Source organism: Corvus moneduloides, chromosome W (genome assembly GCF_009650955.1).
Source record: "Corvus moneduloides isolate bCorMon1 chromosome W, bCorMon1.pri, whole genome shotgun sequence".
In the NCBI taxonomy this organism is placed as follows: Eukaryota; Metazoa; Chordata; class Aves; order Passeriformes; family Corvidae; genus Corvus; species Corvus moneduloides.
This window is the reverse complement of record NC_045510.1, coordinates 3,815,112-3,840,323: the sequence shown is the minus strand read 5'-3', so window position 1 is coordinate 3,840,323 and position 25,212 is coordinate 3,815,112. Positions and strand designations below refer to the sequence as shown.

Here is a 25,212-nt window from a genome sequence, read left to right as displayed (position 1 = left end):
TCTTCTGTGTTAATACGGATCATAACAGTTATGGCATACAGTGGCACTGTCATTCAGCAACCAATATTATACTGTCTTAGTTAAAGACAATTACACAGGGCAGAGACTCCAAAATGAGTTAACTCTCCTTTAGTTTTAACCAATCCCCTTTCACCAATATAGACAAATGTGAGAAGATATAGGTGAAAAAATAACATTTTACTAAAAAGAAAACCAGCAACAACCAAGATAACAGCAATAACCACTAGATACAAATGTGCTGAATCCTGTGGCCTCCCCGGAACAAAGAAAAACAAGATGGCAGCCACCATAGAGACCACATGGAGCAGAAGACAAAGGACAATAGCGTGGAGAAGTCCCTCTTGGCTCAACCTTCCCCCTGGAACAAAAAAACCTATGAATGTAGGGGCTTACAAAGCGGTTCTGGTGGCAGATAGGGTGTGCTGGCATTGTCTGGGGCAGCTCCGGACCTCTGGTGTGTTTCCCTGCTCCTTATGACTGCAGTGGTGTGTGGCTGTGTAAGGTCAGTCCTGCCACATGCTGCCTCCTCCTGACACCTGTTGGACTCGGTGTCTGTGCTGCTGTCTTGGGACACTGCGCCAATTGGGCAGTGAGCAGGGGCGGGGGAAGAAAATGGACTTGCCGGGCACCAAAACCTATGGCCCCAGCTGCAGTCAGAGCTGTCACTTCAGCACCATTTGGCTTGGGAATGGCCATGCTGCCTCTCAGCTCACTTGTCCTGCAGAAGCATGTTGGAAAGGCTTGGAAATGGGAAAGGACCCGCAGGTTGTCCAGTGCCAGGGTCTGCTGATCATTTCAGCAAGCCAGAGAAAATGGACCCCTTTCCTTTTGTGCCATGGCTTTTTCCCTGCCGAAACCACACCCATAGCTGTGACATGAATGGCATTTGAATAGACAGTGATGAAAACTCCACCCCTTGTCTCTGTACCCAAGACATATACAATTCAATATTATGGACTGTTCTCACCCAAAAATCAAATCCCCTTGTTATAAATAAAGTATGTAATTCATGCTATTATGTATAAAACTGGAATGTAATCAGACCATGTAGAGACAGAGTTTCAAAATCCCTCCACCAGCCTGGCTGAGAGAAAAATTTCACAACACTAAAAGAAGTTCTCACACAATAAGTGAGGATTCCACCTAGGTGGGGTTAGATCTTATCACGGGGACATTTGCACCATGATGACTTGATTACCACCTTCTGATATCTACATCTCAGCTGATAAGGAATAGGACATTCCAGGAACTAAAAATAACTGTTCCAGGAACCAGAGATGGCCCATTCATCATCAGAGATGGCCCTTCCATCACCAGAAATAGCCCACTCATCACCCAGGATGGACAATTCATCAGACCCAGGAAAGGCTTTGTGCAGCCCAACTCCAAGACAAGAAAACTTCATGAATATGCTAAAATTACGAGAAGAATAGAATTAATTCGGACTCTGCCCAAAAACTGTATAAGAAGAGACCAGCCGAAGCAGCACTCGTGAACTTGGGAGGTCTGGTGCGATAGAGATCAGATCTATGCGTGTTCACCTAGCTCCAACCCCAGGCTTGGAGCTGCTTTTCTCAATCGGGGCCTTTGAGACCGATATTTGGTCGCATAATAAATGTTATTTGTTTATAAATTTTGATTGGGCAATTCTGTTTACCTCAGTTTGGTGACCCCAAAATGATGTGATTTGGGTATCGCGCGACCCCTTTTTTGGTCAGGAGGCACCCTGCTAATTTTTTTAGCGGCCTGGCCGGACAGGGGATCCCGCGGACCAACCATATCAACGAATCTAATTTAAAACGGCACCTCGATCGAGAAAAGGTAATAAAACGAGCTCTCAGGGAACTCGGGGGGGACCCAGGGTGGGATCCCCGGAGCCGCAGCAGGGTAATTCACTCATAAAAATCTACGTGCACGAAGAATCCATGCAGGAAAACGGACCATAAGTATCGCGTGGTTGAGTGAGGAGCAACCGAGCGTGTTTGTGAGACGTGATATTATCACGAAGGGAGTGCGGACCCCAAGATCGCAGTTCCTCTCTCCCGTGAGGGAAGAGGTCGGTCACGGGGGAAGCGAAAGACATGGGGTAAAAACCTAATTCTTTTCCACACGTCAAGCCCGAATAAATCGAGGAATTTGGGGGATCGATCGCGGACGGCTAGGAGGAAGGGTACGTCCTTTATCGAGTTCAAAGATTGGTAAGCCCCCTAGTCTCAGACATAGTTAGTCCAGGTAAAAGTCAGAACTTCAAGAGCAGTTACCGGAGGAAAACCCCCAGGGCGGTCCTCTGCGAGGGCTACTATACTGGTAACAAATTAAATACAAATTCAAAACGGTACCAAATTCAAGAACTTAGAGGACTCTCCGCAAAGTCCCAGGTAAGATACGCTAGCGAAGTAATTTTTTTATCTTTTTTTTCATTTTTCTTTAAGATAGGACAGAAAAAGAGTGCCGACTTCGGTGGGGAAAACCATGCAGACAATCAATGTGATTGGTAAAGCAAGCTTCATTTATTAGCAATACAGAGGCACTTATATAGTATTGAAAGTATACATGCTTATCAGTTCTTTAATTAGTTTAAACTTACGAAGGCGCATTCTTACTTCTACATAATTGGGTTAGATAAAAGACTACATTTGGCAAGCTTAATGTTTTGTCTTGAGAGATCAAAGACTTTCCTCCCTTCTCATGGTCAGCACATCTTTATCAGAACAGCACTGTACCTCTTTAAAAACTCCCTTTTGTTCTCAGGCTTGTTTCTCACGCAGGCATTTTCTCATGGAGGCTTTTTCTCATGCAGGCCTTTGCTTGCAGGCTTTTGCTCTGTGCAGTTATTGATTTGTTCCCTTTATCAATAATCCATGTCCCTGATCCTCTAACTATTTTCCAACAAAAGAGTAAAATCCTGAGAAAACCCCAAGAAAAATCAGGGGGTGGGAAGGAACAAGGGATACCTGAAATCCCTAGAGATAGTCCCCTAGGGTGGATATTACAGCATTGGGGGGACTGTCCCGAAAGGAGTAATAAACCCAAGGAAAGGAGAAAAACAAGAAAGATAGGGGTTGGAGCCCCCTGGAAGCATTGCCCCCTCCCCCCAAGCCCAGGCTCCTGTGGCGCCACTCGCAGCTGCACCGCCGGCCCTGGAGCCCGAGGTCCCGCCTGTCCCGGCTCTTATGGCACCACCCGCGAGTCCACCGCTTGTCCCAGCGGCGGCGGCTCCGCCGGTAGCCCCGGTGCTCCCGCCGCCCCCCTCCAGCCCCTGCGGTCCGGCGGGTCCAGACCAGCATCCCCTTACGGCGTCCCGCCCGTCCCTAGCCGGGTATCCGCTCTGCAGCAGCCCAGCCTGCTGCTTTTGGGCCCCCCCTTGCCCCTGCCCCGGCCCGGTGGTGGCCCCAGTCCCGGCTCCGGCCCCAGTCCTGATGTCTGCGGCCCGTTCCACTGGCCCCTGCCCTGCTGCATTGTCTGACACAGCTTCATTGAACCCGGCTGCGGCCCCGCGGGCTGCGCTGGGCCAGCCAGCAGCACAGAGTCCTGCTGCCGTGGCTGCTGTGGACCCGTGCAGAGGGTCCAATCCAGGCTCTGGTATCCGCCAGAAGAGCTTGTCCCTTGCCAGTTCCAGCGGCACTTTCCCGCTTATCCCCCCCCACCCCACTCCTGGAGGAATCAGAGGAATCAGCCTCGGAGAGGATTCCCACCTCCTACCCCCATCCCTCACCTGCACCGTTCCCCTGGCAAAGACCGCTTCTGCTGCTCCTCTTAAAGGAGAAGCAAAACACCAAATTTCGAGCAGATCTCGATGAACAAGCCCTTTCAGAAAGAGAAATAAATATCTGTAGACGGTTCTTCCAGATGTGTACAAGGAAAAAATGTCAGGGTATGTTGCTGCCTGTTCGGAGCTTCCCCTCCCCCTCCCCAAGACACCTTGCCTCTGCATGTGCTCTGAGCTCCTTTGTTCCAAGCTCGGGCAAAACCAAATGTAACTCAGACTCTTTAGCAGTGTCTGATTGGCCGGTCACCCCGGGTCCGCCCCCAGTCCTCCCCTTTCCCCTTCTCCAAATAAAAGAGACGATCGAGGGAGGCCCCGCCCTCTCTTGGCTCAGCTACCTTCCTGTGAACATCTCTTGTTGTCTGTTTCTTTTGAAAGCTTCTAACTGCGGGAAATTGAACTAGCAGAGAGCTCTTTGCTTCTGCTAGAGGTATTTGCTTTGCAGCTGATACAGGTACCGATTTTAGAGCTACTAAAGTGCTAGGTTGCCCGTGCTACCTCTAGGCTGCTCGAGGCTTACTAAGGCATTAAACCACTAACCTAGCCAGTAAAAAGCTGAAAAGATACCTTCCACATTTGGCGCCCAACGTGCTCTCTCTAACCCCCAGTTCTGAGAGACTTTCAGGGTGTCCCGGCAGCTGTTTGTCTGCTGGAGTTAGCTCTGTACGTTCTGCCGTGCCAGCTCTGTGTTCCGAGCTGTTACTTTTTGTGTAACATCCAGCCCAGAGCCTCAGCCTGTACCCTCCCCCACACCACGTGGTGAGGGAACGGCTGGAACGCAGAAGACCCTTCTCGCGTGTTTTTTTTCTCTGGACCTCCTTTCCTGTGGTAAATCCAGAATTCTGGTGAGTATTTGCCTGCTGGTTTAGGGGCTCCTGTCTCAAGCTGGTGCCGGTGCAAACTTTCTCTTTTTTTTTTTTTTTTTTTTTTTTTTTTTTTTTTTTCCCCTCCTTTTTGCGAATAAGGGTTGAGGCTTGTGGTGTTGCTTTCATAATGGGATCTAATGTTTCTGCACACCATAGAGAAAATATACCACAAGTTCACAGCTACCTTTCTTGTACTGGGCATAAATACCCTAAAAATCTAGTTCAATCTTTTGTACAATGGCTTTTTCAGTACTTTCCTAATCTGACCTCCGAGGACATAAGATCTGCTGAATTTTGGGATAAGGTGGGTGTTGCTGCCTGTTCTGAGCTCCCCTCCCCCTCCCAAAGACACGTGCTCCTGCCCATGTGCTCCGAGCTCCTTTGTTCCAGCGCGGGCAAAGCCAAATGTAACTCATACTCTTTAGAAGTGTCTGATTGGCCGGTCACCCCGGGTCCACCCCCAGTCCTCCCCTTTCCCCTTCTCCTAATAAAAGATGGTCGAGGGGAGGCTCCGCCTCTCTCTCAGCTCAGCTACTTTCCTGTAAACATCTCTGGTTGTCTGTCTCATTTGAAAGCTTCTAACTGCAGGAAATTGAGCGAGCAGGGAGCTATATTTCTCCCTCCTTGCTTCTGCTGATGGTATTTGCTCTGCAGCTGATTCAGGTACCGATTTTAGAGCTACTAAAGTGCTAGATTGCCCTTGCTACCTCTCAAGGTTGCTCGAGGCTTTCTAAGGCATTGAAATACAAGCGCTAGCCGGTATAAAGATGAAAAGATACCTTCCACATTTGGCGCCCAACGTGCTATCTCTGACCCCCGGTTCTGAGAGACTTTCAGGGTGTCCCGGCAGCTGTTTGTCTGCTGGAGTTAGCTCTGCACGTTCTGCTGTGCCAGCTCTGTGTAGCGAGGTGTTACTTTTGTGTAACATCGAGCCCAGAGGCTCAGCCTGTACCCTCCCCCACACCACGTGGCGAGGGAACGGCTGGTAAGCAGAAGACCCTTCTCGCGTGTTTTTTTCTCCGGACCTGCTTTCCTGTGATAAATCCAGAATTCTGGTGAGTATTTCCCTGCTGGTTTAGGGGCTCCTGTCTTAAGCTGGTGCCGGTGCAAACTTTCTCTTTTTTTCCTCCTTTTTTGGCGAGTAAGGGGTTGAGGTTTGGTGCTGCATTCATAATGGGATCTAATGTTTCTGCACACCATAGAGAAATATACCACCAAGTTCAAAGTTACCTTTCTTTAACTGGGCATAAATACCCTAAAAATCTAGTTCAATCTTTTGTACAATGGCTTTTTCAGTACTTTCCTAATCTGACCTCCAAAGACATAAGATCTGCTGAATTTTGGGATAAGGTGGGAGAAAACTCTCCTCTCTTAGGCGTGCAGGAGACGAAACAGTGTTCAAAATTCTTTCCTCTCCTGTTACTAAGTTATACTTTGCTGGAGAAAAAGGCAGTACATGAAAAGCCACTGCAAAACCCCCCTGTTAATTCCCTTATAACCCTCTTCCAACCCCTGTGTCCCAGATCCCTCTTCCCCTACGCTGGAAAACACAGCTAGAGCAGACTGCTTCTCAGCACAGGAGAGCTATCGTCCTCCTGGCTCACCCGTGTTTCCTAGCACCCTGCCTTAGATGGGAATCCGGAGCCCGTCCCAGGACCTTCCCAACCCCTTTTCCTCCACTCCCTTTTCCCCAGTTTCTAGCCCTCATGTTTCAAGCGCGTGTTAAAAAACCCCTTCTCCCCCTGACCTCTTTGTTGCCAGGGACAGCCATTGCCATGTGCTCGCAGCCCGGGAAAAAACCCCTCCCCCCAACCCCTTTTTCCGAGTTTGCTTGTCTCCAGTAATGGCGGGACGCAATGTTCCTTCCTCTCCAAACTACACCTCCCACAATCCCTTTCTCCCTCACTCCACAAATCCCTTCTTGTCCCCATCCCCTCCCACTCCTGCATCACAACCTAACCCCACCCCCCACAGCGTTGTGTTTCACCCCTCCCTCTGTTCCTGCCCATGGCTCAAGTACCGCCCCTGCCTCCCACAACCCCGCCCCAACCCCTCCCCTCCTCTGGCCATGTCCCCGCCTCCACTCCCCACCCCGGCCCCTCCACTCCCCGCCCCTGCTTCCCATTGTCCCACCCCAGGTTCCCACAATCCTGTGACTGCCCCTCTGAATCCGGGAACCCATGGCTACCAGGAAGTAACTCCAAATGCTTCTACTACACTCTCTTGTACTAGCAATGGAGCTAACCCTGACTGGAAACCCCTTTCTTATTCTGATATTAAGGATTTGTGCAAGGCAATTAAGGAGTTTGGAATGCAGAGTAATTATTTTAAGAGCCTTTTAAGTGCTACTTTTGCAACTCACTTACTTGTACCTCATGATTTACTTACACTGATGCAAACTCTTCTCACACCTGGTGATTTTATGATGTGGAAAAAGCAATGGAAAATAATTTTATCTGATTTATTGAAAATTTTGTGGCAAACTCCAGATAATTACCTGGATTTTAAAAACAATTATATCACATTAGACCTTTTATCTGTTGACAATAATATGGCAAATCCTCAAAAACAAGCAATGCTTATCCCTCCTCCAGTTCTTACTGAAATCACACGTGCTGCTGAAAAGGCCTTAACATTATTACCATCTCAAACTCCTAACTCTCATTATACCACCATCAAGCAATTGCCAAATGAAAATATTATTCAGTTTTATAACTGTTTGTGTGAAGCTGTCTCTTCCCAGGTCCCTAATCCTGACCTCCAACAAGCGCTCCTACTCGAACTGCTCCAGGTGAATACGAATGATGCTTGCAAACAAGTCATCCTCACACTGCATCCTCCCCCTACTGTTGAATCCATCCTCGAAGTCTGTACAAAGAAGGCGCAGCCGAACAAAGCTGTTCCCTTTTTGAAAAAAGTGGGGATAGTTAGGGAAGTTGTGGAGAATGCTACGAGTACAGGGGAAACTCAATTGCGTAGTAACGTTATATGCTATCGTTGGCAGAAAAAGGGACATGTAGCTCGCAATTGCTGAACGATTATAACTGCTGATAAAAACCTCTCCAAAGACTGTTTCCCCAGGTCAACAGCAGGGAAACTAGCGACTCAACGCATCCTAACAGCTCCGCGTTCAGACATAAATAGGGCTGCAGACAAAGCAACTTGGACTTCTGGACTCAGGTTTAAGGTAACCTGTGATAAAGCACACCATTTCAACAACAACAAACAGACCGTAATACCCATTTTATTCCAGAATGTGGACCACATGCCAGAATTTACATACCTTTTTGTTACTGGGGACACTCGGGAAGCACCTGCTGGGATAGAGGTTACACCCACACCCATGAACGTGGATCAGAATGGGTGTTCTAACCTAATTGTACAATGTATATATCCACCGTACTTCATGCCAAAGGGTCAAGTCATTGCACAGGCCATTCCACTGCCCAAATACCTGCCCACAGATGGTCATATCCCAGCCATCTGTTGGACTGAGGTTTTGGGAAACGACAAACCTGTAATAGAATGTAAGCTCCATCACAAATCACATAAAATCCGTATAATGGGAATGATAGACACAGGTGCTGATGTGTCTGTCATTCCATTTGATAGGTGGCCTGCGCAATAGGAGTTGAAATCTCAGGGCATCATACAAGGGATTGGAGGTACCCAAATTGTGAAGCAATCCAAAAACACCATCCAAATTGAGGTCCTGAAGGACAAATAGTGACACTTCGTCCGTATGTCCTGGACATCAAATTCACCCTGTGGGGAAGGGATGCCATGTCTCAGTGGGGAACAAAAATTGATATCACCCCTAGACATCAAAATTTTCCCTTGCAGGCCGCTGGAGCTGAGTGCCATCCACATAAATTAACTTGGAAAATGGATGAATCAGTCTGGGTTAACGAGTGGTCGCTAAAAAAAGAAAACTTAGAGGCACTCTAAAAATAGTCGCTGAACAATTGGCTAAAGGAAATGTAGTTCCAACTAACAGCCGATGGAACACACCCGTGTTTGTAATACAAAAACTGGGAAAGAACAAATATAGGCTACTCCAAGATCTTAGAGAAATTAATAAGGTTATTGAAGACATGGTACCCCTTCAGCCAGGTATGCCATCACCTTCAATGCTCCCACAACATTGGCATTTAGCTGTTCTTGACATTAAAGATTGCTTCTTTCCTATTCCGCTCCACCCTGCAGATGCCCCTCAATTTGCATTTTCTGTGCCCTCTATTAATCGTGAAACTCCCATGGAACGTTATCATTGGCTTGTGCTTCCTGGAGGTATGAAAAATTCCCCAACTCTCTGCCAAGAGTATATTGCTAAAATTCTATCTCCCATCTGTGCCAAAGCAGAGAAAGCCATCATCCTACATTACATGGATGATGTGCTGGTATGTGCTCCAATTAATCAGTATCTCGAGCAGACACTTAACATGGTGATTGAGGCCCTAGAGGCCAAGGGCTTTGAATTACAACCTGAAAAAACGCAGAGAACAAGCCCTTGGAAATACCTCGGACTCAAAATCACAGAAACCTCTATCACCCCAACACCCGTTACGATTAATAATAACCCAAAAACATTAGAGGAAGTGCAACAGAGCTGTGGGACACTAAAGTATTTAAGGACACTGGTTAGGATTCACCACAGAGGATGTAGCTCCTATTATGAACCTGTTAAAAGGGGAAGGCGGTCCAGCATCCCCTCGATCCCTGACAGAAGAGGCAAGGCAGTCTCTCAAAAAGATACAAGAGCTCATTTCCACCAGACAAGCACACAGGTATCAGCCCTCCCTACCCTTTAAGCTTGTTATTCTAGGGAAGGTACCACGCTTTCATGGCCTCATATTTCAGTGGGACAAAGAGCAGAAGGAACCCCTCATCATAATTGAATGGGTGTTCTGTAGGTTCTGGGTGTGGGTTCGGCAATCACGATGGGCGCCAGACTGTAGGTTACGGACGGGTTCGGTCGGGACGGAAACGGATGGAGATCTCTATAGGCAGGTCTCGGGACACAGTCGGTTTATTGTAAAGGGCGTGGGTATTGGGGCACTGCTCAGAGCTGCTAGACTCAGCTCTGAGCAGGCCCAAGAGAGCAAGCAGGAGAGTAAGTGGGTGAGAGAGAGAGAGAGTGTGTAAGAGCAAGAGCAAGAGCAAGAGAATAGAATGGAAGTAAGAGTAAGGAATGGAAGTGAGAATGAATAGAAGTGTCTGAAGTCCTGGTTACAATACAATAAAACATCTTCTGTACTGAATATTCTAATTGTCACTAACCAATCTAATACAAGATACAAATCCTATAGCATTTACATACAGCCTATAAGAGTTCTTATATTACCATAGAACGTTGCATCTTAACTTCTAAAAACTACTCTTTGGACCCCTTCTGCTGAGCTAGTAGGGTCTGCTCTGACCCTTGGACCTGCCTGCAAGCAGAGGGTATTGTTCCATCAAGAGGGGATTACTTCAGTGGCCATACCATTGTTTTCCAGTTGTTCAGTAACTAAGACCTGGTATTTCAAAAGTGGCTTTCATTTCGATGTTGCCTGTAGTTTTCATATTCCCAAAATCTTTTGTCAGGCAATCATATTTACAAGGTTTTCCTGTTTCATCTTCCCCAACAGTGTTCCTTCCACTCCAACGTACTAAAACCATCACACAACCACAAGAACTAATGGCAAAAATTATCATGAAGGGTAGATCAAGGCTCCGCACCCTGGCAGGATGTGACTTTGCATGCATCTACTTACCTGTAACAACTGACGCATTAGATCACCTACTCCAAAATAATATAAATTTACAATTTGCATTAGTGTCGGGGTCTCCTCCCCCTCCCTTGTAGCCCTGGGAGAGGGGCACTGAGGAGACAGACAGGGGTTTCCCGAGCCCCTGGTCAGCCTCGTTCCCCATTGGTTGGTTTGTGTTTCCCTGCGCGGGCAAGGACCCTCAGTCCAGACTGTGAGGGTTCCTCGGGAGAGCTCCGCCCATGCGGCTGGGGAAATAAACATCTCTGAAACATCTACCAAGAATCCGTCCATATATATTTCTTTTTCATGGGACTCCTGGTTTGATATATGCATGTTACAGTGATCCCCACTGTAACACATTTGATAGTCACTCAGGCCAAATCTCCAATCATTACCCAAAACATAACATGTTTAATCTGCCATTCTCTTTCATCCCTCGAGAGATTCAAAGTAGAAAACCCCTCGATGCGATTGCCATTTTTACCGATGCTTCAGGTAAAAGTAAAAAGTCCGTGGTCACATGGAAAAATCCAAAGACGCAAAAGTGGGAATCTGACATCAAAGTAATCCAGGGATCACCACAAGTAGCTGAATTAGCAGCCATCATTAGAGCATTTGAGAGGTTCAAAGAATCTTTTAATTTGGTCACAGACTCAGCATACGTAGCTGGAGTAACTGTTAGAGCTGAGCATGCTCTCCTAAAAGAAATCTCAAACAAAAAAATTTATGATTTGCTCTCAAAATTAATTTATCTGGTTTCCCACAGAGAGCATCCCTATTTTGTCATGCATGTGAGGTCACATACAAACCTGCCAGGATTTATTGCGGAAGGTAATCGTAGAGCTGATGCCCTGGCTCTGCCAGCAGACATAGTTTTATCAGCCGACTTACCAAAGCTCCCCCAAGTTTTTGAACAGGCAAAATTGAGCCATGCCATGTACCATCAAAATATTCCTGCTCTTATCCGCATGTTCCATCTGTCGCGGACGCAGGCAAAAGCAATAGTGGCAACATGTCCCAACTGCCAGAAGCTACAGCTTCCATCACTGGGCATGGGGGTCAATCCCAGAGGCATCAATAGCGGTGAAGTGTGGCAGATGGACGTCACACATTTCCCTGAATTTGGGAGATTAAAATACATTCATGTTTCTATTGATACCTTCTCTGGTGCTATGTATGCCTCTGCACATGCAGGTGAAAAGGCTAAGGACAATGAAAAACATCTTGTCCAAGCTTTTGCTGTGCTTGGTATACCTGAGGAGATAAAAACTGATAATGGACCTGCCTACACCTCTCAGGAGTTTAAAAACTTTCGCCAGCAGTGGGGATTTCGACATGTTACAGGTATTCCTCACTCCCCAACTGGACAAGGCATTGTTGAATGTGCCCATCAAACTCTCAAGCGAATGCTGCTACAACAATCAGGGACCACCAAACTCAACTCACCTGTCCTCAGACTCAGCAAAGCACTGTTTACCATAAACTTCCTGAATGGCACCTTTGAGGATCCAAACCCTCCCATCTATCGTCATTTCCAGAACACCGGGAGACAGAAACTGAAGGAAAATCCAGAAGTCCTGATCTGGGACCCAGAGACTCAAAAAATCCAAGGACCATACAAACTTGTAACTTGGGGACGTGGGTATGCCAGTGTATCTACCCCTCAAGGACTGAGATGGATCCCAGGGAAATGGGTAAAACCTTATGTCACTTCCTCAAAAGTTAAGGAGGTTAAAACTGCCTCCTGGAGGAGATGCTGTAAAAAGGATCCTGATTTTGCACCCTCATGTAAACCCCCTACTGCAGATTTTGATGTTAATCCCTTAAGTTAAGTTGCACTGTTTTGCACTCAGGTTTTGCACTGTATTTTGTAAATCTTTGTCCTGATACTCCATACCATAGATGTCCTGACTAAACCCCTGAGTTTTGACTGGGGAACTAGTTTAAAGGCATCCTAGGTACTGTCGAGTTGTAGGGACGATAGATTCCAATTATGTTTTGCACTGTTGTTTTGCTACTGTTCTATGCACTTTTAAGTTACTAAGAGTTACAACCCAGCTTTAAAGAAAAAAAAATAGGGAATTGCTGCCTCTTCTGAGCTTCCCCTCCCCCTCCCCAAGACACTTGCCTCTGCCATGTGCTCCGAGCTCCTTTGTTCCATGTGCGGGCAAAACCAAATGTAACTCAAACTCTTTAGCAGTGTCTGATCGGCCGGTCACCCCGGGTCTGCCCCCAGTCCTCCCCTTTCCCCTTCTCCTAATGAAAGAGACGATCGAGGGGGGCCCCACCCTCTCTTGGTTCAGCTACCTTCCTGTGAACATCTCTTGTTGTCTGTTTCATTTGAAAGCTTCTAACTGCAGGAAATTGAGCGAGCAGGGAGCTATATTTCTCTCTCTTTGCTTCTGCTGATGGTATTTGCTTTGCAGCTGATACAGGTACCGATTTTAGAGCTACTAAAGTGCTAGATCGCCCGCGCTACCTTTCTAGGCTGCTCGAGGCTTTCTAAGGCATTAAACCACTAGCCTAGCCGGTAAAACCTGAAAAGATACCTTCCACAAGGGTATGCTTTAGTTGATGGGGGGACTATGCATACTGGAATATTTAGCACACAAGAAGAGAAAGGGGTTGATGCATGGGAGAAGGATGAAAGATGAGAAAATCTTTCAAGAGGTCTAGGGGTGTCAGGGGCTTCTCAATTTAGGGTCCAGGAAGCCCTTGATAAAATTAAAAGTCAGACCCCTAAAGCAGGAACTAATTTTTTTTGTAGACTCGGGAGCTGAACAAACCATCGTTCAGGGACTGCCGAGCGGATGTACAACAAGCAAAGATACCCCGACGTTGGTCAGAGCAAAAAGGGAATCCTTTAAGGTCCCGGTTATTAAAAATGTAGAGTTCGAATCTGAAACTAGGACATGCCTAGAGAATGTTTTGTTAATTGAAGAGGCGGACTACAATTTGTTAGGAAGAGATTTGATGGTGGCTTTGGAGGTAAGCTTGATTGTTCGGGAGTCACAGCTTGTAGTGAGCTTATACAAACCATCCATAGAGGATAAAGAAAAGGTGAATCCGAAAGTCTCATATACCAAAGGAGAAGCAGGCAGAATAGAAATGACACCCATTCGTATCGAGATTAAAAGGCCAGAAGCTCTGATTAAGGGTTAAACAATATCCTCTTCCTATAGAAGGGAGAAAAAGACTAAAGCAAGTAATAGCTGGGGTGCTTTTCCCCACGGTCCCCTAATCTGTGCACTTTGCTGGGTGACACCCCCGCTCAGATACCTGGTGTAGCGTGGTAGACTTGAGAGGTGCCTTTTGGACTTGTACTCTGGCAGAAGAGAGCTGGGATTGTTTCACTTTTCGGGGGGGGATCCGGAAACCCGCTGGGGGCGGTGGCTCAGGTGAGCCTCCTTGCCTCAGGGGTTTGTGGACTCACCGAGCTTGTTTGGTCGGGCTCTTGAGCAATTGCTCAGCCGGTTTTGTTTGGGGAGCCAGGCTGCCTCAGTGCGTGGATGGCTTGCCGGTGGCTGGACCAGCAGAAAGGGATGTGAGAGAAGCCACTATAAAGTTGTTAAATTTCTTAGGAGATAAGGGGTTAAAAGTCTCCAAATCAAAACCCCAGTTCACTGAACCCGAGGTAGAATACCTGGGACATTGGCTAACAGAAAAAAAAGGGGGGGAACTATTTTTACAGACTCCAAGTATGCATTTGGTGTGGTACACACTTTTGGGGAAATTTGGGAAGAAAGAGGGTTAATTAACACCAGAGGGAGAGGATTAATCCATGGGGAAATAATAAAACAGATCCTGGAAGCTGTCAGGGAGCCAGAGGCGATTTCAATAGTGCATACAGGAATGCAGTTCCAGACCCGAGGAGCTGATAAAGAGGCGAAAACGCAACATTATTAAAAGTGAGTACCCCAGAGGTCGAGCAAAGAGAACCCAGAGAATACCCCCCCCACAACCTTCCAAAAAGGAGATTGAAGTCTATTTAAAAATAAGGGAAAACCTTAAAAAAAAAAAGGTAAGTAGAAGTTACCTGATGGGAGGGAGCTACTGTCAAAGGAATACAGTAGGAAAATTTTAAAAAGACTACATCAGCAAACTCACTGGGGGGGGGGGGCACAGGCTCTAGCAGAACAATTTTTAAAAAATTTTTCAGATGTAAGAATTTATGAGTTAACCAAGCAGGAGGTATAAGGATGCATGACATGCCAAAAAGTAAACCAGGCTAAATCTCAACGAGCAGTGTTGGGAAGTTGCCCTGCAGCCCACCGGCCTTTTAAGAAAATTCAAATAAATTTTACAGAGTTGCCTACAGTGGAGAAGTATAAAAATCTGTTAGTTTAGTAGATAAATTAACACATTGGGTAGAGGCTTTCCCAAGCCCTAGAAGTACAGCACAAACCTTATTAAAAAAAATATTATTAGACGAAATTATACGCCGATATAGCATGATAAATTATATGGACTCAGATCAGGGGACACATTTTGCCTCAAAAATTATTAAGGAATTGGCTGAAGCTCTGAGAATTCAATGGGAGTATCACACTCCTTAGCACTCCCAGAGTTCGGGTCAAGTTGAAAAAACGAATCAGACACTAAAAGCTCAATTATCTAAATTAATGCTAGAAACAAAAATGTCATGGGTAAAATGTCTCCCCTTAGCCTTGTTAAATATCCAAACTATGCCGCATTCAGAGACAGGGCTGTCACCTTTCGAAATGTTATACGGGATGCCAGTAGGACACCCCGGGATAGAAGATAGGCAAATACAACCATACCTATTAGAAATTAACAGGAATCTACAGAGATTGAGAAGGCATGGACTGACGCAGTAATTCAGACAGCAGAGAGAAGCTGGATGCACGCTTCTCGAGTGAAGAAAACAGAACTTCAAAAAGAGACACCTGAGTGGAAGATCACTTCTGTCCCAGGGGACTTAAAGATAAAACTGCACCAACCCAAAAAATGACCGGGAGGGATCAGATAAGTTGTAATATACCTGGTTGTGAATGTTATCCCTTTGTCTCTTTCAAGTGGGAATATTGTAATGAAATTTGGGTTGTTCATTGTCGTAGAGGGGATAGGCCCAGAGGCCTGTGTACAAAGTGTTTGGAGGAGGAGCAAGACCTGACTAGCCAATACTTAACCCTTGCTACTAATGTAGGGAAATTGGAATTAGACTCCCCTGAGTGGTATGCCATATATAAATATGGGGTCAGGGGAAAATTAGACGCACAAGCAGAAATTTTAACAGTCGAGTGCCGGAAAACAATCAAAGTACCTTGCGGATCAGACACAATAAAACTCTCTAGGTGGAACATATATAAGAGAAGGTATGCTATTCGGTCCAGCCATAGGACCCCAGAAGAATATTCCTGCTGCCAAGAAGATGGCTTACCTTGCCACTGGCTGCACTCCAGTGGGTGAAGGCAAAGGCAGAGGGATACACCTATGGGGGTTCCTGATGGTTCTGACCCTGACCATATGCCTAACACTTAATACACCACTAGAGGGTTTGTCCCCCAAAGAGGGCCAAAAAGCTGACAGCCTTTGCGAACTGTGTCAGCAGGTCCTTCCGAAGGAACAAGAGACACATCAGAGCCCAGAGAACTGCAAAGGGAATAGCAAACACTGTGATCTGAATGGCACTCGATTTCAAATTTGTGAATCAGAAGGCAAAATTAAATGCTTATCTCGAAATGCAAGGTTTAAGAAAAGGAAGTCAGAAGTTCCTCCTTTCAAAACTAGAAACCAATACTATAAGAGACATAAGAGAAATATAGACCAAATGCCGGTTTCAATCTGTGACCACTGTAATCATACTGTATGGGTTGGAGGGAAGAAAAAATCTATCTTCGTAGCTGTCCTGGGTTGCAGTGTATTCTATTACCATCCCCATCAGCTGTTAAAATCAGGTGGGGCAGTGTTTCCTTGCCTCCTCCCCCCAGACTATCTTTCTGTTAATTGCCCATCATTGTCCTGCTGCCTGACTCAGAGATAACTCCCTCCGGATTATCTTCTGTTAATGAGCCTAATCAACACTCTGCCTCATGACTTGTTACCCCATTGTGAGATGCTCCACCCAGAGGGAGGAACCAAGCATCCCAGCGTGGATATAAGCTGAGGCTGAACACCAGAGACACGGGCTTCCCACTGGATTTCCAGAGGACAGGAGCTACACAGCCACCATTGGACTTCCTGGGGAAGAGCAGACTGTTTTACTACAGGATCACTGCTTCAGAGGACTGCAGCCACCATTCTACCAGACTGCTACCACCACCCTGCCTAACAGGGTGTCAGGTTGTACCTTGACTCTGTCACTTTGACAGTGTTTTCTTTTACCTTTTTTTTTTTTTTTCCCCTTTTCTTTAATTGCCATTAAATTGTTATTCTGACTTAGTGCCTCCCACTGGTTTGTTTTCAAACTAGTACATAATTTGGCGCCCAATGTGGGGCCTGCTCTGAGAAAAAGTCAGAATTACAATTTTGTATAAACAGAAATCTATTCACCATGGTGCTCAGCTGGTCTGCATGGGTACTGTATCTTGCTCTCTATATTTTTCCTCACATGGGGAACTACCTGCCTGTTGTATTACTCCTGTTAAAACCAGGAAATGGTATGAGAATTGCTTTATTGGTTTATTATGTCTACAGCATAATAACCTGTGAGGCGATGAATACCATTCGGAATATATACTCAGTTTTGTTTGGCTGTCCTAGTCTGGGCTCCTATGTCTGGGATCTCCTCAACAATCGCACCCAGCCCCTGGTGGGAGGAGTAGAGAGTGGTTTCTTCCAGCCTTTCAGGCCAGGCACAGCAGTTTTTGAAAATATTGAATTCCCTCTGGATGTCAAAGACGGCATAAACTTGCTGTCAGTTCTGCTTTGTCTTCTCTGTACAGCCTGCACCATGTACACCATGCTTAGAATCAGAGCTATGGCACAGCATCCTCAGGATGAGGGAGGGAAAAAGAGCAGAGCAACAGCGTCCGTGTCTACGCAGACTGTCACCGAGGAGAAAGAACCCAGATGCAAGACAACAGCGTCCATGTCCACGCAGACTGACACAGAGGAGAAAGAACCCAGATGCAAGACAACAGCGTCCATGTCCACGCAGACTGACACAGAGGAGAAAGAACCCAGATGCAAGACAACAGCGTCCATGTCCACGCAGACTGACACAGAGGAGAAAGGAACCAAATGCAAAACAACAGCGTCCATGTCCACGCAGACTGACACAGAGGAGAAGGGAACCAAAAGCACTGTCAGCGTCCCCATGCAAACCATCACTGAACCAGAACAGCCTAAACCGATTGCAGTTGCCCCCGTGCAGAAGAAGAAATCAAAAAGCAAATCAGTCCGCATAGTGACTGACGAGGATGCAGCAGGACCTTCGCACCCAGCAGAAGAAGCAGAACCGGAGATCATCACTCGATCACTATCCCTGGGTGAGCTGCGTGACCTGCGGAGGGAATTCACCCGCCAGACAAACGAGTCTATCCTGACCTGGCTGCTTCGCATCTGGGACGCTGCAGCCAATGACACCATTCTGGACGGAAGTGAGGCCAGGCAACTGGGATCTCTGTCCCGGGATGTGGTCATTGACCAGGGGATCGGGAGAACCCAAGAAACCCTCAGCCTCTGGCGGCGACTGCTTACAAGTGTAAGGGACAGGTACCTTTGTAAAGAAGACCTCCAGGTGCACCAAGGAAAATGGAGCACAATGGAACAAGGTATCCGGTGCCTGAGGGAATTGGCTGTGCTGGAGATCATTTTCTCAGAAGATGAGAGATTTCCTAAGAGCCCAGATGGTGTCCAGTGCACGTCACAGATGTGGTTGAGGTTCGCACGCCTTGGACCAGAGATATACTCCCGTTACCTGGCAACGCTGCAATGGAGGGAAGGTGAGGACAGGGTGGGCGTCTTGGTGAACAAACTGAGGATTTACGAGGACACCGTCACAGCCCCGTTTCGCACCCATGTCTCATCCGTGGAAACAAGTCTTTTGGCTGAGCAAGTCCGGAGCTTGATTGAAGAAGGCCATCAGAAATTGAAAAAGGAACTTAAGGAAGAGATTTACCAGATCTCACCAGAACCAACAAGAGTCTCTGCCATTAGGAGCCGGCGACCCCCAACCAGGGAGAGAGGATACACCCCACGAGGTAACCTCTGGTTTTTCCTTCAGGAACATGGAGAAGACATGAGTAAGTGGGATGGAAAACCCACCTCCTCCTTAGCAGCTCGGGTACGTGAACTAAAAAGAGGGACAACTACCACAAGAAGCGCATCTAGAGTCAACATTGCTCCGGTCTCCCGCACACAGAACTCCAGACGGTACCGGAATGATAATATGACCGACCCTCTTGAAGGGACCTCAGGAACGTATTCATCGGAAGGGAGCAACATGCAACATGACCAGGAATAGAGGGGCCCTGCCTCTAGCCAGGTAGAGGAAAGGGAGAATCGGGTCTTTTGGACTGTGTGGGTCCGATGGCCTGGCACATCTGACCCACAAAAATACACGGCTTTGGTTGACACCGGTGCTCAATGTACTCTGATGCCATCAAGGTATGTGGGAGCAGAACCCATTTCTATTTCTGGGGTGACAGGAGGATCCCAGCAGCTGACTGTACTGGAAGCTGAAGTGAGTTTAACTGGGAACGAGTGGCAGAAACACTCCATCGTGACTGGCCCGGAGGCCCCGTGCATTCTCGGCATAGACTATCTCAGAAATGGATATTTCAAGGACCCAAAAGGACATCGTTGGGCTTTTGGGATAGCTGCTGTGGAGACAGAAGATATCAGACAACTGAGTACATTGCCTGGCCTCTCAGATGACCCCTCTGCCGTGGGACTGCTAAGAGTTGCAGAACAACAGGTGCCAATCGCCACAGCAACAGTGCACCGTCGGCAATACCGCACCGACAGAGACTCTGTGGTTCCCATCCATGAGATGATTCGCAAACTGGAGAGCCAAGGGGTAGTCAGCAAGGCCCATTCACCTTTCAACAGCCCTATATGGCCAGTGCGTAAGTCCAGTGGAGAATGGAGGCTGACGGTGGACTACCGTGGCCTGAATGAGGTCACGCCACCATTGAGCGCCGCTGTGCCGGACATGTTGGAACTTCAGTACGAGCTGGAGTCCAAAGCAGCGAAGTGGTACGCCACTATTGACATTGCCAATGCCTTCTTCTCCATTCCTTTGGCAGCAGAATGCAGGCCCCAGTTTGCTTTTACCTGGAAGGGTGTGCAATACACCTGGAACCGACTGCCCCAGGGGTGGAAGCACAGTCCCACCATTTGCCACGGACTGATCCAGACTGCATTGGAAAAGGGTGAGGCTCCAGAACATCTGCAATACATTGATGACATCATCGTGTGGGGAAACACAGCAAAGGAAGTGTTTGAGAAAGGAGAGAAAATCATCCAGATTCTCCTGGAAGCTGGCTTTGCCATCAAAAGGAGCAAAGTCAAGGGACCTGCCCGAGAGATCCAGTTCCTGGGAGTAAAGTGGCAAGATGGACGACGTCAGATTCCCACTGAGGTCATCAATAAGATCACTGCGATGTCTCCACCGACCAGCAAGAAGGAAACACAAGCTTTCCTAGGCGCCATAGGTTTCTGGAGGATGCACATTCCCGAGTACAGCCAGATCGTGAGCCCTCTCTACCTGGTTACCCGCAAGAAGAATGATTTCCACTGGGGCCCCCTAACAGCAGCAAGCCTTTGCCCAGATCAAGCAGGAAATCGCTCATGCGGTAGCCCTTGGCCCAGTCAGGACAGGACCAGAGGTGAAGAATGTGCTCTACTCTGCAGCCGGGAACAATGGTCTGTCCTGGAGCCTCTGGCAGAAGGTGCCTGGTGAGACTCATGGCCGACCACTGGGATTCTGGAGCCGAAGTTACAGAGGGTCTGAAGCCAACTACACTCCCACAGAGAAGGAAATCTTGGCAGTCTATGACGGAGTCCAAGCTGCCTCAGAGGTAATCGGCACTGAAGCACAGTTGCTTCTGGCACCCCGACTACCGGTGCTGGGTTGGATGTTCAAGGGAAAGGTTCCTTCCACGCATCATGCCACCGACACCACATGGAGCAAGTGGATCGCCCTCATCACACAGCGTGCCCGTATTGGAAACCCGAATCGCCCTGGGATTCTAGAAATTATAACAAATTGGCCTGAAGGTGAGACTTTTGGATTATCCTCTGAAGAAGAGGAAGAGCAAGTGACTCGTGCTGAGGAAGCCCCACCATATAATGAGCTACCGGAGACTGAAAGACGTTATGCCCTCTTCACTGATGGTTCCTGCCGAATTGTAGGCGCTAATCGAAAGTGGAAAGCTGCAGTATGGAGCCCCACACGACGAGTTGCACAGGCTACCGAGGGACAAGGTGGATCGAGTCAGGTTGCAGAGCTTAAAGCCGTCCAGCTGGCTTTGGATATCGCTGAATGAGAGAAGTGGCCGAGGCTCTATCTCTACACCGACTCATGGATGGTAGCTAATGCTCTGTGGGGATGGCTGGATCGCTGGAGAAAGGCCAACTGGCAGCGCAGAGGGAAACCCATCTGGGCCGCTGAGATTTGGCAGGACATCGCCGCCCGAGTAGAGAAGCTGACCGTGAAAGTTCGACACGTGGATGCGCACGTACCCAAGAGTCGGGCTAATGAAGAGCATCGCAACAACGAGCAGGTGGACCGAGCTGCCAAGGTAAAAGTATCACAGGTGGATCTGGACTGGCAGCACAAGGGAGAATTATTCCTAGCTTGTTGGGCCCATGATGCCTCTGGTCATCAGGGGAGAGATGCAACATACCGATGGGCCCGTGACCGAGGGGTGGACCTTTCCATGGACAGCATCTCACAGGTCATCCACAGTTGTGAGACCTGTGCTGCAATCAAACAGGCCAAGCGGGTGAAGCCTCTGTGGTATGGTGGACGATGGTCAAAGTACAGATATGGTGAAGCCTGGCAGGTTGATTACATCACCCTTCCCCAAACCCGCCAAGGCAAGCACTACGTGTTGACCATGGTTGAAGCAACCACTGGATGGCTGGAGACCTACCCTGTGCCTCATGCTACAGCCCGGAACACCATCCTGGGCCTGGAAAAGCAAGTCCTGTGGAGACATGGCACCCCTGACAGGATCGAGTCAGACAACGGGACTCATTTTAAGAACAGCCTCATCAACACCTGGGCCAGAGAACACGGTATCGAATGGATATATCATATTCCTTATCATGCACCAGCTGCTGGAAAAGTTGAACGCTGCAATGGACTACTTAAAACTACCCTAAAGGCACTTGGTGGGGGGACCTTCAAAAATTGGGAAGTGAACTTAGCAAAGGCCACCTGGATAGTCAATACCCGAGGGTCCATCAATCGAGCTGGTCCTGCCGAGTCTGAACCCTTGCACACAGTGGATGGAGATAGAGTCCCTGTGGTACACCTGAGAGGTATTTTAGGAAAGACTGTTTGGATTAATCCCACCTCAGGCAAAGACAAACCCATCCGTGGGATTGTCTTTGCTCAAGGACCTGGTTGCACTTGGTGGGTAATGCAGAAAGATGGGGAAACCCGTTGTGTACCACAAGGAGACCTAATCTTAGGTGAGAACGGTGTGTAGGTTTCACTGTGTATATATATATATATATATATATGTATGTGTGTTTTAGAGTTTAAGAAGGTATTGATTTGGGATAATGTAGATGGTAATAGAATAAGGGGTGGATAATGTCCTGGGTTGCAGTGTATTCTATTACCATCCCCATCAGCTGTTAAAATCAGGTGGGGCAGTGTTTCCTTGCCTCCTCCCCCCAGACTATCTTTCTGTTAATTGCCCATCATTGTCCTGCTGCCTGACTCAGAGATAACTCCCTCCGGATTATCTTCTGTTAATGAGCCTAATCAACACTCTGCCTCATGACTTGTTACCCCATTGTGAGATGCTCCACCCAGAGGGAGGAACCAAGCATCCCAGCGTGGATATAAGCTGAGGCTGAACACCAGAGACACGGGCTTCCCACTGGATTTCCAGAGGACAGGAGCTACACAGCCACCACTGGACTTCCTGAGGAAGAGCAGACTGTTTTACTACAGGATCACTGCTTCAGAGGACTGCAGCCACCATTCTACCAGACTGCTACCACCACCGTGCCTAACAGGGTGTCAGGTTGTACCTTGACTCTGTCACTTTGACAGTGTTTTCTTTTACCTTTTTTTTTTTTTTCCCCTTTTCTTTAATTGCCATTAAATTGTTATTCTGACTTAGTGCCTCCCACTGGTTTGTTTTCAAACTAGTACAGTAGCCTATTCTCAGATCAACAAATTATGTTATGATAATTCAAAATTAAGCATGTGCATGATGGACGAAAAAACTTACTGGGTGGGGAAAAATTTAAGGTACAAAGACAGATCACCCCTCGGCAACGAACCTGTTATACTAGACCTCCTTGAGGAAAATGATGACAGGGCATGCTTGCAATATGATAACACCTTTTGCTTTTCTAAGAACAAGGATGGCATAGACCCAGAAAACACTATGAAACAGGTAACATTAGACCTCAAGAGACAAGAATCAGAAATAAGAAAAAAGAGACTAGAACAAGAGAGACTATTGGCATTAAGCAAACAATACAACTTACTAGAAAAATAGTATAATGATTGGGAATGGCCAACCCCTAAAACTAACTTGTTCATAGACCTGATGCAAGAAATTGCTACTGAGTTAGGTTTATCCAACTGTTGGATATGTGGGGGGCTAAAATCAGCAGAAAAATGGCCTTGGAAGGGTGAAGGCTTAGCTCCAGAACAACTTCTAAAAAGAGATAAAAATCAGTTCTCAATGACTACACAGAGGCCTGAAGGTTGGATTCTAGACCAACGAGTAATAGGAATAATTTGCATCAGCAGGGAAGGAAATTAATATACTGAGGTTGTGGGATACACCCCGTGTATATCCACCCTAGCAATATATTCGAATAATAAAAGTAAAATCTGGCAACCAGAACCCCCTGCAGGATATTGGAGTCAAGAAAGAAAAGCAAATTGTGATTGGAATAGTCAAGTCAACCTTTGCTGGTACAAGCAATCTGGAGCTAACCCTTACCAATCCTTAGAGGACTTAAAAGAGTATTGGAGAGAACCAGAAAATAGGAGAATAAAATGGAAAGCCCCTAATGGTATATACTAGATATGTGGCAAAAAGGCATACAGCGAACTGCCCAGCAAATGGAAAGGTTCATGCACTCTAGGTATGATTTGACCTTCTTTCTTTACACTCCCCAGATCAGAAAGTGGCCTGTTAGGAGCTCCCTTGTACAAAACCTTAAGCCGAAAGAAAAGGGGGGTAAAGAAAACACTACCTATAGCAGGTGGGAATCAAAAGTGGGGTGAAGAAGAATGGCCTGCAGAAAGAATAATCCAATATTATGGCCCAGCAACATAGGCACAGGATGGGAGCTGGGGGTATAGAACCCCTGTCTATTTACTCAATCGGCTCATAAGGCTCCAAGCTGTAGTAGAAGTGGTTTCAAATCATACCTCGGATGCACTAGAACTGTTAGCTAAACAACATTCTCAGATGCGTGCCTTTGTATACCAGAACCGAATTGCATTAGACTATTTGTTAGCTGAGGAAGGGGGACTCTGTGGCAAGTTCAATGAATCAGAACGCTGCATAGAAATTGATGACTATGGAGAGACCATCAGGGACCTCGCAGCTGAGATCAAAAAGGTGGCACACGTTCCAGTCCAAAAATGGAATTCCATCTTACAAGCATCTTGGTGGGAACAATTATTTGATGGTACATGGTGGAAGAAGGCAGTATTTTTCATACTTTGTTCAGTGGCCGGGGTGATATTCATACCCTGCATGATACCATGTTTTATTAGATTAATACACTCAGTAGTACAAGGTATGCAAATAGCTGCGATGCCCATGGACCCGGAACTAGCTGCTGGAGGATTAGGCAAAAACAATAAAATCTCTAAAATCATGGAATTAAAAGAAGAAGAAGCAAATAGTAAAGCTACCGAGGTTCTGATAAAGTTTGAAAAGCAGATAAAGGAGGAAAAGCCAGAGTTACAAGAAAAACTAAATAGCTATGACTAAAAGGAATTATTTTGTCTGAATATTCATACCTTTATATTTGTAGTAAATATTTGATGATAGTATTTCTATTTTTTTATAGTGACAAAAGGTAGCACGAATTAATGTTTCCATATAAAAAGGGGGGGAATTGTTATAAATAAAGTATGTAATTCGTGCTATTATGTATAAAACTGGAATGTAATCAGACCATGTAGAGACAGAGTTTCAAAATCCCTCCACCAGCCTGGCTGAGAGAAAAATTTCACAACACTAAAAGAAGTTCTCTCACAACAAGTGAGGATTCCACCTAGGTGGGGTTAGATCTTATCACGGGGACATTTGCACCATGATGACTTGATTACCACCTTCTGATATCTACATCTCATCTGATAAGGAATAGGACATTCCAGGAACTAAAAATAACTGTTCCAGGAACCAGAGATGGCCCATTCATCATCAGAGATGGCCCTTCCATCACCAGAAATGGCCCACTCATCACCCAGGATGGACAATTCATCAGACCCAGGAAAGGCTTTGTGCAGCCCAACTCCAAGACAAGAAAACTTCATGAATATGCTAAAATTATGAGAAGAATAGAATTAATTCGGACTCTGCCCAAAAACTGTATAAGAAGAGACCAGCCGAAGCAGCACTCGTGAACTTGGGAGGTCTGGTGCGATAGAGATCAGATCTATGCGTGTCTATCTCCCGGGCTT

The 25,212-nt window shown here is 46.9% G+C and overlaps 1 protein-coding gene and 1 long non-coding RNA gene across 3 annotated transcripts in view; both read right to left on the bottom strand.

The window, feature by feature from the left end:
• LOC116437397 (CBP80/20-dependent translation initiation factor-like) overlaps nucleotides 1–25,212 on the bottom strand; it is a 484,652-nt gene that overhangs the window by 110,875 nt on the left and 348,565 nt on the right. The window lies entirely within an intron of this gene.
• LOC116437398 lies at nucleotides 1,129–25,033 on the bottom strand. Its single transcript, XR_004237277.1, has 3 exons — nucleotides 24,989–25,033; nucleotides 7,296–7,298; nucleotides 1,129–1,325 (listed from the first exon to the last, which is right to left on the bottom strand). It is a non-coding gene; the product is annotated as an uncharacterized LOC116437398 (long non-coding RNA).